The sequence below is a fragment of the Phalacrocorax aristotelis genome, chromosome 4 (genome assembly GCF_949628215.1).
Source record: "Phalacrocorax aristotelis chromosome 4, bGulAri2.1, whole genome shotgun sequence".
Taxonomy (NCBI): Eukaryota; Metazoa; Chordata; class Aves; order Suliformes; family Phalacrocoracidae; genus Phalacrocorax; species Phalacrocorax aristotelis.
The window spans coordinates 34,056,365-34,067,333 of record NC_134279.1 but is presented as its reverse complement, the minus strand read 5'-3'; the positions used below and the strand labels follow the sequence as shown (position 1 = coordinate 34,067,333).

Sequence of the window (10,969 nt, the reverse complement as noted above, 5' to 3'; positions counted from 1 at the left end):
TGTCACCATTTATAGCCCAACTGGACTAATCTAGTTACAGAAAACGTCTTAGTGTGTACTCTTTGGTACCAGCAATGACCTCTTTAGCACATTCTCGTCAACCCACTCTTCCTGAAGCATAGGCCAGAAATAGAATGTGGCAGTGACTCAGAAAGGGACAGAGAAGAAGAGTCATTCTGACTCAAATACCAAGGTGGGCCTCCAGAGGATGGCACATGGGACTCTTTGCACCAGCACTCACAACTCTCCATGTCTCAGCTGCAAATGTTACCTCCCCAAAACCTGCAGCATGCTGGAAGTGTTGCTTCTTCTCTCTCAGTAGCAGAGGTGATGCTGTGCCAACAGTGCAGTGTGACTCAAAGGCATCACTTCTCCAATAGGTCTCAACCATGGGCTGAAGTACCAGTAGCTTTATATGCGCTGGTAAATAACATAGGCTAAGGCTCACTGTCTGGCCTAGAGGGCAAGCAGCACAGCAGAACTCACATCCGTACAACTAAACTCTCTTCTCTGTCTATACATTTTGGGAGCACTCCCTGTTCTGTTGTTTCATCTGAAGCATGGCCAGGCACTGCTGCAAGCTGGGACAGTCACAGTCACAACAGAGATGTGGATGGTCTCACAACTGAGCTCACAACCCAGATCTAATTAGGAAAGCCAAGATAAAGAGCAGTCATGTTTAACTGCTTTCCTAAGCTGGTCCCACTCTTGTTAGCACCAACTGCCCAGCTGACAAGCACCTTGTCCGCAGACAACATCACTCCACTGCTCCGCTTGCTGAAGGCACAGCTGAATGGGAGACTTTTCCATGGGAAAGAAGAGATAATTTGCAAAAAGATAGGCAGACACATTTACCTCGAAGGAGAGAGCAGAGTTTCACTACCAGAGCCTAAGAGATTTCCCTTTTCTCTCCCTTCCTGTTTTTCTCATATTCTGTGCGTTTCCTCCTTTGTCTGGCGATACAGCTCAGACATAATATCGCATGGACTCTCTGGGTCTAGAAGCATCTATTAGATGACTGGATAAAATAGGGCAAAGTATGGCAAAACATAGAGCAGGACAATCCCAGAGAATGATCTTATTCCCCATCCCTTCCACGTCATCAGGAGCAGCATGATCCCTTCCCAGCCTGCTCAACAAATCAGCAGGGACTCAGTCCACCAGCCTAGAGCAGGCTTACCTGCAGGAGGGAAAGCAGGCCTGCAGAGGATGCAAACACATCCTCACCTCTTAGAGGAACACATGCAGCTTCCCATGCTTTCCTCACCTTCTGAAGCCCAGTCCACAGGAGTGTTAGTTCCTGAGGCTGGTTGTGAAAGATCAGCAGAGATCAGTCCAGGGGTGGCACTGAAGGAGCTGAGCAGTCCTCTGGCTCCTGGATACTCATCTCATCTATTTAAATGTCCTTCTTTTTGCAACTTGGGGACCAAGATTGAGGAAGTATGTCCCAGCCATCACTTCCCTGCAGCAGAAGTCAGGAGAAAAATGCTCCTTTGAACTAATTAAAGCAGTTCTGAGACCATTTTTGTGTCCATGACCACCTACAGCCCTTCAGCCCCTTCCACTACTGAACTGCTCTCCCCAGAACATTCAAAACCAAGATGCTCTTTGTGTCCCCAAAAAACAAGGATGTCTGTGACCTGAGATGAGTAGAGGAATTACCTGCTTTAGGACTTTACCCCAGTGCTTGACTTTTTATAGTAGGTTTTGACTCAAAAAAATTATAGCTTTGATTAATGCAACCTCTAGCTAGAGCTAGGAAAGCCTGACCTGAGCTGGCTTCCTTCTACAAAATATCACATTCTGCTTCAAAGCAGGAAGGGTCACGAAGATGTCAGAATTTTTTTTAATGCATCATTTTGCCTCTTCTCCTTCTGGGAAACAGACAGCTCAGGTGAGCTGCAACTTTCCAAAAAGGTCAAGCCTGGGCCAGGCAGGCACCAAGGTCATTTTTGCCTGAGTGAATAACGTTTTGCCTAGAGATCAACCCCATCTTTTAAATGAAAGCATCAAGGAAATCTCTATGCACCTTTCTGCACCTGGACCAGCACAGGTCTTTCAGGGAAGGAAGCCACTGTCACTGCTGCCCAGCTCATTAGTGCTGTGCAGAACCACAGCAAAAGGCTTTCCTAGCTGACAGTCCACATCCATGCAGGCAATGTGCAGCCACTGTCACTGCTCTCTCATGCTTGCTTTTCCTGGCTCCTCAGAGGCAAGCAGCATCTAACATATCTCAAGGACCAGGTTCTCTGATGTTAAAAAAACTGACCAATACCACTGTTCTTTATTTTAGAAAGCCATTTAGTGTCTGATCACAACAAATGGGTCCGTATTTTTAAGGTCCAACTGAGTAACAGCAAAACAAAAAATACTTGAAATAGAGGCACATCACTTCTCCCAAGAAACCAGAGAGATTCTTGAACTTTATTGAATTCAGCAATTTGGAGCCTTCTGGCAGTATTCCTGGTCATACAGGTGGTAGGTATGTGTATGCTCAGGTGTATTCCTCTGATCTGTTTCTGACCTTGATTGCACCAGGGTTAATCCAACTGAGTCCATTGCTGACCAGGAGGTGCTTCAAACTTATGCTGAGAATACAAGAGTTTCCTCTGAGAACCTTATCGTCACATGAGCAGCACAGAGCAAAACAAAGCACATCAACTTTCTGTGGTGTGCATCTGTCGTCCCTTCTCATGACACCCCAGTTTTCGGCATGAGCATAGCCCTCATTATGAACATGCAATTGACTCTGCAGTTCGCTGAGATGGACATATAATTGCTTTTGTTATTGCCATCTGTGGGTTAATCACAGCTGACCCTTAACATTTTTCCCTGTGCACAAAGGAACTTCAGCTTCTGTGGTCTGAAACTCTGTCACAAAGGTTTGTTGCTAAGCCAGTCATAAGGCTTTCGGTGCTGGAGAAAGCACATCGCTCCTTCTCCTTACTCTCCCACTAGGGTGGCTTATAATTAGCACAGCCCAACCAATAAAGCAGTGTCAGATCACAATCACGCTTCCAGAAGGTATTTATAGGCAGGAGCAAACACATTTTGTGTAAACTTGCATCGTGGTCTGGCAGGTTACCCCTGGGAATCTCTTGGTCGGAGCTTCAGTTTCAGCTGGCACTCTGCTCCAGGCAGCACAACGTTCAGCAGCCCTGCAGCAGTGCACTGAGAAGGTGCTTGGTGCCTCTCACCCCTGGGGGAGTGTGGCTTGCGTTTGCTTTGGGATGGACAAACTGTGCCCCTTGATGAGTACTTTTTCCCTTCTCAGTGCAGATCTGCAGCCTTCCTACCTTCCTACTATTCCCCTCACATTTTGGCCAGGAGAGAGCAAAGAACAGAGAGGACCATCCAACTAACTGTTCTTCCTTCACTCTGCCTGATGTTAAATGCCACTTATCCCATGCCATTTCGGATTTCAGCAGACCAACACAAAAGAGATGCATTTGGCACCTTTGCAGAAAGGGAGAGGGAGGTGGAAAGAAATAAAGACTTATTTGCTAGGTGTCCAGGAGACAAAACAGCAAGGGCTGTCACCCAAGACAGCATGGGATTGTGGGTTGGAGACCCTCTGTAGTTGCCTCTCACATTCTGGTGTAGGACTTACTTCAGGACAGTCATTTTACCCAGGAAAGCACATCTTCTTCACATCATTCTTGGCACTAAACATCGCTCAAGCCTGACCTAGAAAGCAAGGGAACAGACTCCAGGTGAACACATTGGCTAGTTTATGTCTCTCCCAAGGTTTAGGCAGCAGCTGAGCAGGATGGTTGAAGATCTGCTTTATGGCATTTTTTGGTGCCCAGGGAGTTCACATTCCCTGTGTCCAACTTCCCTCTTTATGACCTTGCCATGTGGGAGACACTGTAAGGAGAGGCAGGGGAAGGACATTAAAGTGCTCAGCTCCCACAGTAACAGGGGACATGCCCATAGCTCAGGAAAGCAACTTCCCAACCTTTCATGTCTGACAAACATCCCTAAGACCTATTTATTTGCTCCTCACACCATCTCTTTCTAGCTGAGGCTTCTGCAGCTTAAGCCATCCCCTGGAAAAGACACCCCAGGGCAGGAGGGAGGCTGTGGCAAAGGGAGGCAGGTGGGGAGTGCAAGGTTGCCGGCTGGCATTGCTCTTGAAAATTGTCCTGGCTGAGGCCCTGACATTTTGTCTCTCTTCCTGGCATGGGACTTGATATACATGCAATGTTGGACCATCATGGACCACCAGCCTGACATGACACATGCAGAAAGATGTATGCCCCTGCTTATCCCAGACACCTGATAGAAAATTGCACCTGGAAGGACCAAAAGGTCTTACTTGCTTTGGAAAAGCTGGTTAGTCCAGTTTGTTTGGTGTGAAATAACATTTCCCACTCCTTACCAAAGGAAAGGCCTAAAATAAATTATCTAAAAGGAATTGAAGGCTGAAACTTCTTATATCTCAGGCACCCATAATGCAGGTTGGAAAGTGGATTTAATGGTTTTCGACTGTATCAGAAAAGGAAAAGCCATAGGGCTGGTACCATTAAAGGCAGGAAATCCGTCCTAATAAAGACAACAGATTTAATCTGGTTCTAAGATTTCTGATTAGCTTTTCTCCTTAGGAACACTTTGATTGTTTGAATCTTTCTCTTTTACTTACTGGTTTTTAATGCAATTAATACTTGCTTCAACATTGCCATCAAGAGCATCTTTTCATTTGCTTTTACAAACAGAAAGCTGAGGTCTGCTCTAATCAAAAGATGCACTCCAAACACATGATATGCAGTACCATAATGTGCATTACAATGACCAATTGATAAATTACATCAGCTTCTCATTCCCAGGAAGGATTTATTACCTAGGGAAAAGGAACCAATAGCTACAGAAAGAGATGGTTTGTTTTTTTCTTGCTGATTTATGCAAAAGCTCTATTCCAGCACTTATTTAAATGAAAGTGTTAAGGGAAGAATACACTGTCATATGAATTCATACAGAGAAAAGCTGTGCATCATATAGAAGACGGGATACTCACAATGCTGCCTTCATATTTTGGTCCAGTTAGTTGCTTCCACCAGAGGCAAAAGATGGGTTGTTAAATATGGAGGGAAATGGAAGGAATAAAATCCTATTAAGAAAAAAAGTAAGTATAAAAGATGTTTTAAAAGCAAAGAAATAAAGAATAGATTCAAAGTTACTGTAACAAACTTCTATCACATCAAGACATTTTTCACTTTGTTGTCTTGGGAGATTCTTCAAGACCTTTTTATTTTCTTTCTGATCAAGTTGCAAGAAAACACCAAAACCTGGGCAATCTTCGCCTGATTTTTTTCCCCTTGCCATTGCCATTCTCATCAAGGCTTGAACAAGAGCACTGACACATTTTGTTAAGACATCTACAGCTTTTAATCCTACCATGGACCACCAGAAAAAATCCAGTCTCTCCCTCAGCTGCCTTGCATATGCAGGCAGCACTTTAAGGCACTACTGGTTGTTAGATGTGTCTGCACGGATTACAACATACAGACAGGTTAGCTAACGTGTTGTGACCACAAATGCAGCAGGAAATTAACATCTTGAAGAGATCACACCTACCCATATCTTTGTCTGGGGAGCATCAAAAATCCATTTTTATTAAGCTCAGTAAAAGAACTGTCATACGTGGTAGGGAAAACTAGCATATAACTCCTGCTCAATGTCTCCCTGAGTCTTTCTGTGCCTTTCTGAGCCAACCTGGCTATATTTTTCCAGTGTCATAATTTTCTAAATACTGGACTGGACATTCACCTAGGAAGCCATTCCTGGCTCCCTGCCGTCATTTTGCAGTAATAAGATCTCGCATAGGAAATCACCTCAGCCCCAGGCTGGGGTCTCTCCTGGCGTAAATTCTGCCTGTCTCTTAGATAGAATCAATCATTCATAGCCTTGTCCTGTTCAGAGCATCTGCTTCCCATTCTCTTCCTTAGTTTCCTCCTGATTAATTGATGAAATTGTTGATTGTGGTTGCCTGGGGAAACTGCCATTTCCTTAAGCATTTTTGGCCCTCTTTAAATGAGAAAGCAGGAAATCTTCACAGGAACCCTGAAGGGACAGCAAGGTCGAACAGGACTCACCTTTCATCAGGACAACAGAGGCTATGACACCAAAATAAAGCCAGGCTGTTCCCAGGCTGCCACAGTGTCTGAGGGCAGAGGTGAAAGCAGAAGGAGAGGAAGGACCATGTGCTTTTCCTGTCATTTTCAGCATCCAAGTGGCAAAAAAAAAACCACTCTCCAAGCAGTTTTCCTTCAGGAAATACCTACAATGGCTCTCAAAGTCCTACCCATGACATAATATGGGTAGTATGAATTTTGGTGCAAGGCAGAAGTGGGCAACCTTGCACTGCCACCACCTGCTGCCTTCTAACCCTGCTGCCTTCTGCCCCTGCTGTTCAGCACCTAAACTCCCTGGTTGCATGACCATGATGCTCCCGGGCAGCTTGCGTGTGACCAGCACCTCAACCAGGGAAAGGCACCACCAGGAGACATGCAACTGATGTGAGCACAAAAGTATAGCAACTTCTCTGGGAGCCTGTGGCAATGCTTCCTCATCCAAACAAGCCCCAGGGCCAGCACAGTATGGTTTGCAAAGAGGAGCTGGGGGCAGAGACAATAGTGATATTAAAGGACATCTTCAGCTGCAAAGCTAGGCAAGAGGCCCTGGAGAGCCTAAGTCTCAGGCCTGTGGTGTTTTTCCTCCCTCTCCAATGCCCACGCATCATGCCTACTGCGAGGCCCAGGCTGTACAAAGAGGGCTCTGCAGTGTGAGTCAAATCCTACCTCCCAGAGCTGCCAGAGGACCGGTCCCATCCATCCTTTGCAAAGGCACCAGGCATGCCTACCCCATGGTGAAGAATGAGCGCAGAGCTTACTGACATAACAGACAACATTGGGACTCTTATCACAAGCCTTGATTTATGGTTAAGACTCATTACAAGACAACAATTGAGACATAACGTGGTGAAGACAACTGCCTCATGGCATAATTTCATAACTTGTGAGAAGCCTGGTGGATAAGAGTATCTCCTCTGGATGCATTCTGGCTTCCTGAACCAGCATCAGGAAGACCCTAGAGTGGGTGCAAGCTGGGGGCTCGCTCTCCCTTACCACAAAAGGGAGGAGTTCTGATTTCAGTCTGTTCATCTCACTGCCACTATTCAAAGCTATCAGTGACAGTGTTCTTTCTGCCATCACTCTTTCTTTTCCAGAAGTGTTTGATGATCTCTAAAAGGGCTCATGCTACACTGCTTTCTTAGGCTGAGTCTCCTTGTATTTGGCTGAAGAAGAGAGCAAACAACATCTCTGGCAGCCCAGAGATGCTTATGGCCCCACCAGCTTTCACTCACAGCAGCAGAATAGTCCTTAAAAATGGGACTTGAATTTTACTTGATGTTAAAAAGCAAGTACTAAAACCACTAGAGTCTGAGTGGTGAGAGATGACACAAGACAGCAAACTTGCTGAATTTTGGTATTAGTCAGCAGAGATGGTGCAAATGCCCCTCAGCAACTTTTCTCTCTCCAGCAGGCACCCAAAGTGCTGCACGCACTGATCCAACCATGGGAGACCACTAGATGGGTCCCAGCAGGCACAAACACTGGTAAGTGACAGGCTTTCTGACCTGCCATGGCTGGTCATGGTGGTGGGGAGGTGGCTCATATCTGGGGCTAACTAAACTATTACAGCTCTCAGTGGCTTTTAGTATCCCATGCTCTCAGCTGGATCCCAGAGCAGCTAAAATCAGTGTGGGGCTGGTCTTAACCCCCTTTCAAGGGAAGTTAAATTAAGCAGCCTGGTCTATTCCCGGCTTGGGAACCAGGAGTTTAAATTTCTAGCTTTTCTATTCACCCTGGCAGTCTTGGTCTCTTCTCGCAGTCTCTTCTCTGGCCACATGATCTGGGCAGGGACTGCTTCCCACTCTGCGTATTTACAACCCCTAGCACTCTGAACACCAAGCCACTAGAACTTACTGTAGACTAAAAACAATTAGGAAAACCCAAGTCTTTGGCTTTGTCTCTCTAGAGCTTTTGGATTTATTTCACCATTTCCCTGAGGAGAACCAGCCTTCAGAGCTAGTTACATCAATAAAAGAAAGAAAGGACCAGCCCATCGCTGTCCCCTCAGTCCCAGAGACTGTTTATCCTGTGTCACCTCTGCTTTCCCCACTATGGAAACAGGGGTTTGCAAGCAAATTACCACACTGACACTTCAAAGGGAAAGAAAAGAAGCAGGGCTGGTACATATGGGCTGAAGTTCCCCTAATGCACAGAGAGGCAGTGGGTGCCCAGCCTAGAGGACAGAGGCTTGCTGTAGGAAAGAAGAACCTGCTTGGTTTACAGGCAGAAATCCATGAGAATTTTTAATGAGGATTTCAGTGGATACAAATTGTTTCCTTGGCAATGACTAATGATAGCTAATAGGGACCCCTAAAACAACATGACAGCACCTTCTTATTTCTGTTGCCTGGGATCACAGTGTCCAGCTGTTGTTTTCATCCTCCTAAGTAGTATGATGGACAATTGCATTCACATTTCTACTCCCATATTTTGCCAGAGATATCACCGTTTCTATTTTCCCTATAAACATAGAAATGCAAGATTTCTTTCCCCTCCCATTGCTTCAGTTTTCAACTAATGTAAAAAGTCAGAAGCCAGTAAAAAGTTTATTAGCAGACCTCTCTGGAGGATCAGTTTAGCATAGTAATGCACAGTACAGCTTTACTTCTTTTGTTTTTCCTTAAATATAAAAAGATAGAAAAGTGAGTTATTTTAAATTTATGAGCCAAAGAGACAGTGAGTAATGGTGAATCACTGTTTAATATTTTAGTCAACCATCTGCAAGGTGAGCTGTACTCCCACTTCATATTGCTAGAGCTAAGAAGTCACCTCGAGTTTCATGAATGGAATCAGTCTTGCATCAACCCCAAAAGGTTGTATTCAGCACCAAAACCAGTCATCTTCCACCCAGAGATCTCAAACACATAGCCTTTGAACCAGACAAAACAAGGACAGCCATAAGCCAGGGTGGGGTTGTGGGGTGAATGACACACTGAATAAAAAAGCTGCAAGGATGAAGCTGGCTTTTTTGTTAGGTCTCAGTGATTCTGCAGACAGAGTTACAGGGAAGAGCAGCTTTCTGGCTGTGCATGGAGGACAGTGCTTATGGCTGTCTCTGTGCTGGCTGGTGGTTGCCCTGTCTTCCTGTGCTTCCAACACTATTACTAGCACTCCAGAGGCACTAAACCTCAGGCCAGCCTGGGATTTTCCAGCCAGTTTCCCAGAAGAAGCAGACACAAGCTTCTCTCTCCTGTAACTTCTTCCTCCAGCCCAGTGACATATGCAGAATGTCTCTGTGTCTCAGTGTCACAGCTACCCCAGGAGAAAGCACAACAGTGCTTGCAAGGGATGAGGATGAAGCATTGTCCTGGGCAAAGGAGGTTTGTCAGCAGTCTGGCACCTGCAGATCCACACTGACAGGGGACAGGCTGGTCACCTGCCCTACCTGCAGGGACAGTGTCAGAGCAGAGAAGGTGCAGAGCCAGCTGTATCCCTTCCAGGCTTCACAAGGTATCTCTCCCACTGGGAACAACCCAAAGACTCTGAAATCCCAGGTGGCTCAGGAAAGCCTCCCTTAGGTCTGCTGTTTCCAATTTTCCCCTTCCTCCTACTCCCAGTGCTGAAATCCTCATCAGCCTCTTGGTCTTAGCTGCTTTTGTGACAGCATGGTCTCTCCAGACCAGCTACTGAACTGTCTCTTGCCCACTGCTCACACCCAGCTCCTCTGCTGCCATTGAAAAGAGCTGTCTCTTTAGCATGTGCCACCATCAAGAAAACAGGCTCTAGGCCCAGTCTCTCAGTCTGTCTTTCTCCAAGGGCATCTTCAAGTTCCATTCCTTGATTAATGCATGTTAAGGCTGACTAATTTCATACCTTCCATCTCTATAGCTGCTTTAGAGTGGGGGAAAAAGGCAATTTCCTCTTGCTTGTCAAATGTCACAAGAGCTTTGTGAACCATGGCGATGTACATTGCTTACTGCTGTGAAACACCCCCCCCCCACCTCCACCCCATCTAATGGGATACGAATAACAGTTTTGCAACAAATGTGAGTTATTAAATTACTATGGAGAGACAGTGCTACAGAGAAGGGTACTATGACCCTCTGTGACCCACCAGAAATACGGCTCACCATACAGCATGGGCAGAGCACAACCACTCCGAAGGAAACTAGCTCAGTTGCCCTGGGGATGATTTCAATGAGGAGGGGAACACCTTCATGCCTTTTCAGGCATCTTTTACATCTGGAGGAAGACCACTCATGTCCATTGACTTTACATGGCTGCAAATGACAGAAAATCTTCTGGTGCATCCAGTTCCTTCACAATGCTTTACTTATATACATATGAATGAGCAGTTTAGTTTCCACATTGGTTTGCAGACCTTTCTTCCACAGCAAGTGCTCCAGCCATGATGGAGTGAAATCTGATGTCAACACAAAGTCAATCATTGTTCCTTCTCTCCCTAAAAATAACCTGCTTCATACTGTATAACAGAAATTTTGGGACGCTTAGGTAAGCTGATTTATACCAGAAAGATGTTTCCCTCTCTTCTCATGCCAGTGGTTCACCACCCACCCTGTTAAATAGTACTCAAAGTTTATTTGCCATAGCTATTCCTCCACGTCCATTTTTTCAATTGGGCCTGACCCTATGAATTGAAGGACAGTAACTGACAACACAGGCAGACACCATGTTCAGGTCACCTCCTGGACTCCTCACTTAATTGGGCAGATTTGGCACCGTTTTAATGCCAAGTTCCTGATATTATCCAGGATTCTTGCCTCAGAGATATTATCTGGCACTCAGAAAAGTGTAGATTTGTTTTCTGAATGCTCTGTTTCCTCCGTAAAAATTCAAAAAACTTCTTCACAAGCTTGAAGGACATATCTTGAAGGACA

General features: G+C 45.6%; 1 long non-coding RNA gene across 2 annotated transcripts in view; it reads right to left on the bottom strand.

The window, feature by feature from the left end:
• Positions 1 to 2,111: 2,111 nt before the first annotated feature.
• LOC142056317 (uncharacterized) overlaps positions 2,112 to 10,969 on the bottom strand; it is a 43,761-nt gene continuing 34,903 nt past the window's right edge. Inside the window, exons 2-4 of one of the 2 annotated variants that reach the window (XR_012660289.1) lie at positions 5,015 to 5,107; positions 3,611 to 3,687; positions 2,112 to 2,588 (exon numbers count right to left, since the gene is read on the bottom strand). This is a non-coding gene — a long non-coding RNA (uncharacterized LOC142056317). Of the gene's footprint in view, positions 3,688 to 5,014; positions 5,108 to 10,969 lie in introns of both variants that reach the window. The other variant, XR_012660288.1, reaches the window with a different exon arrangement.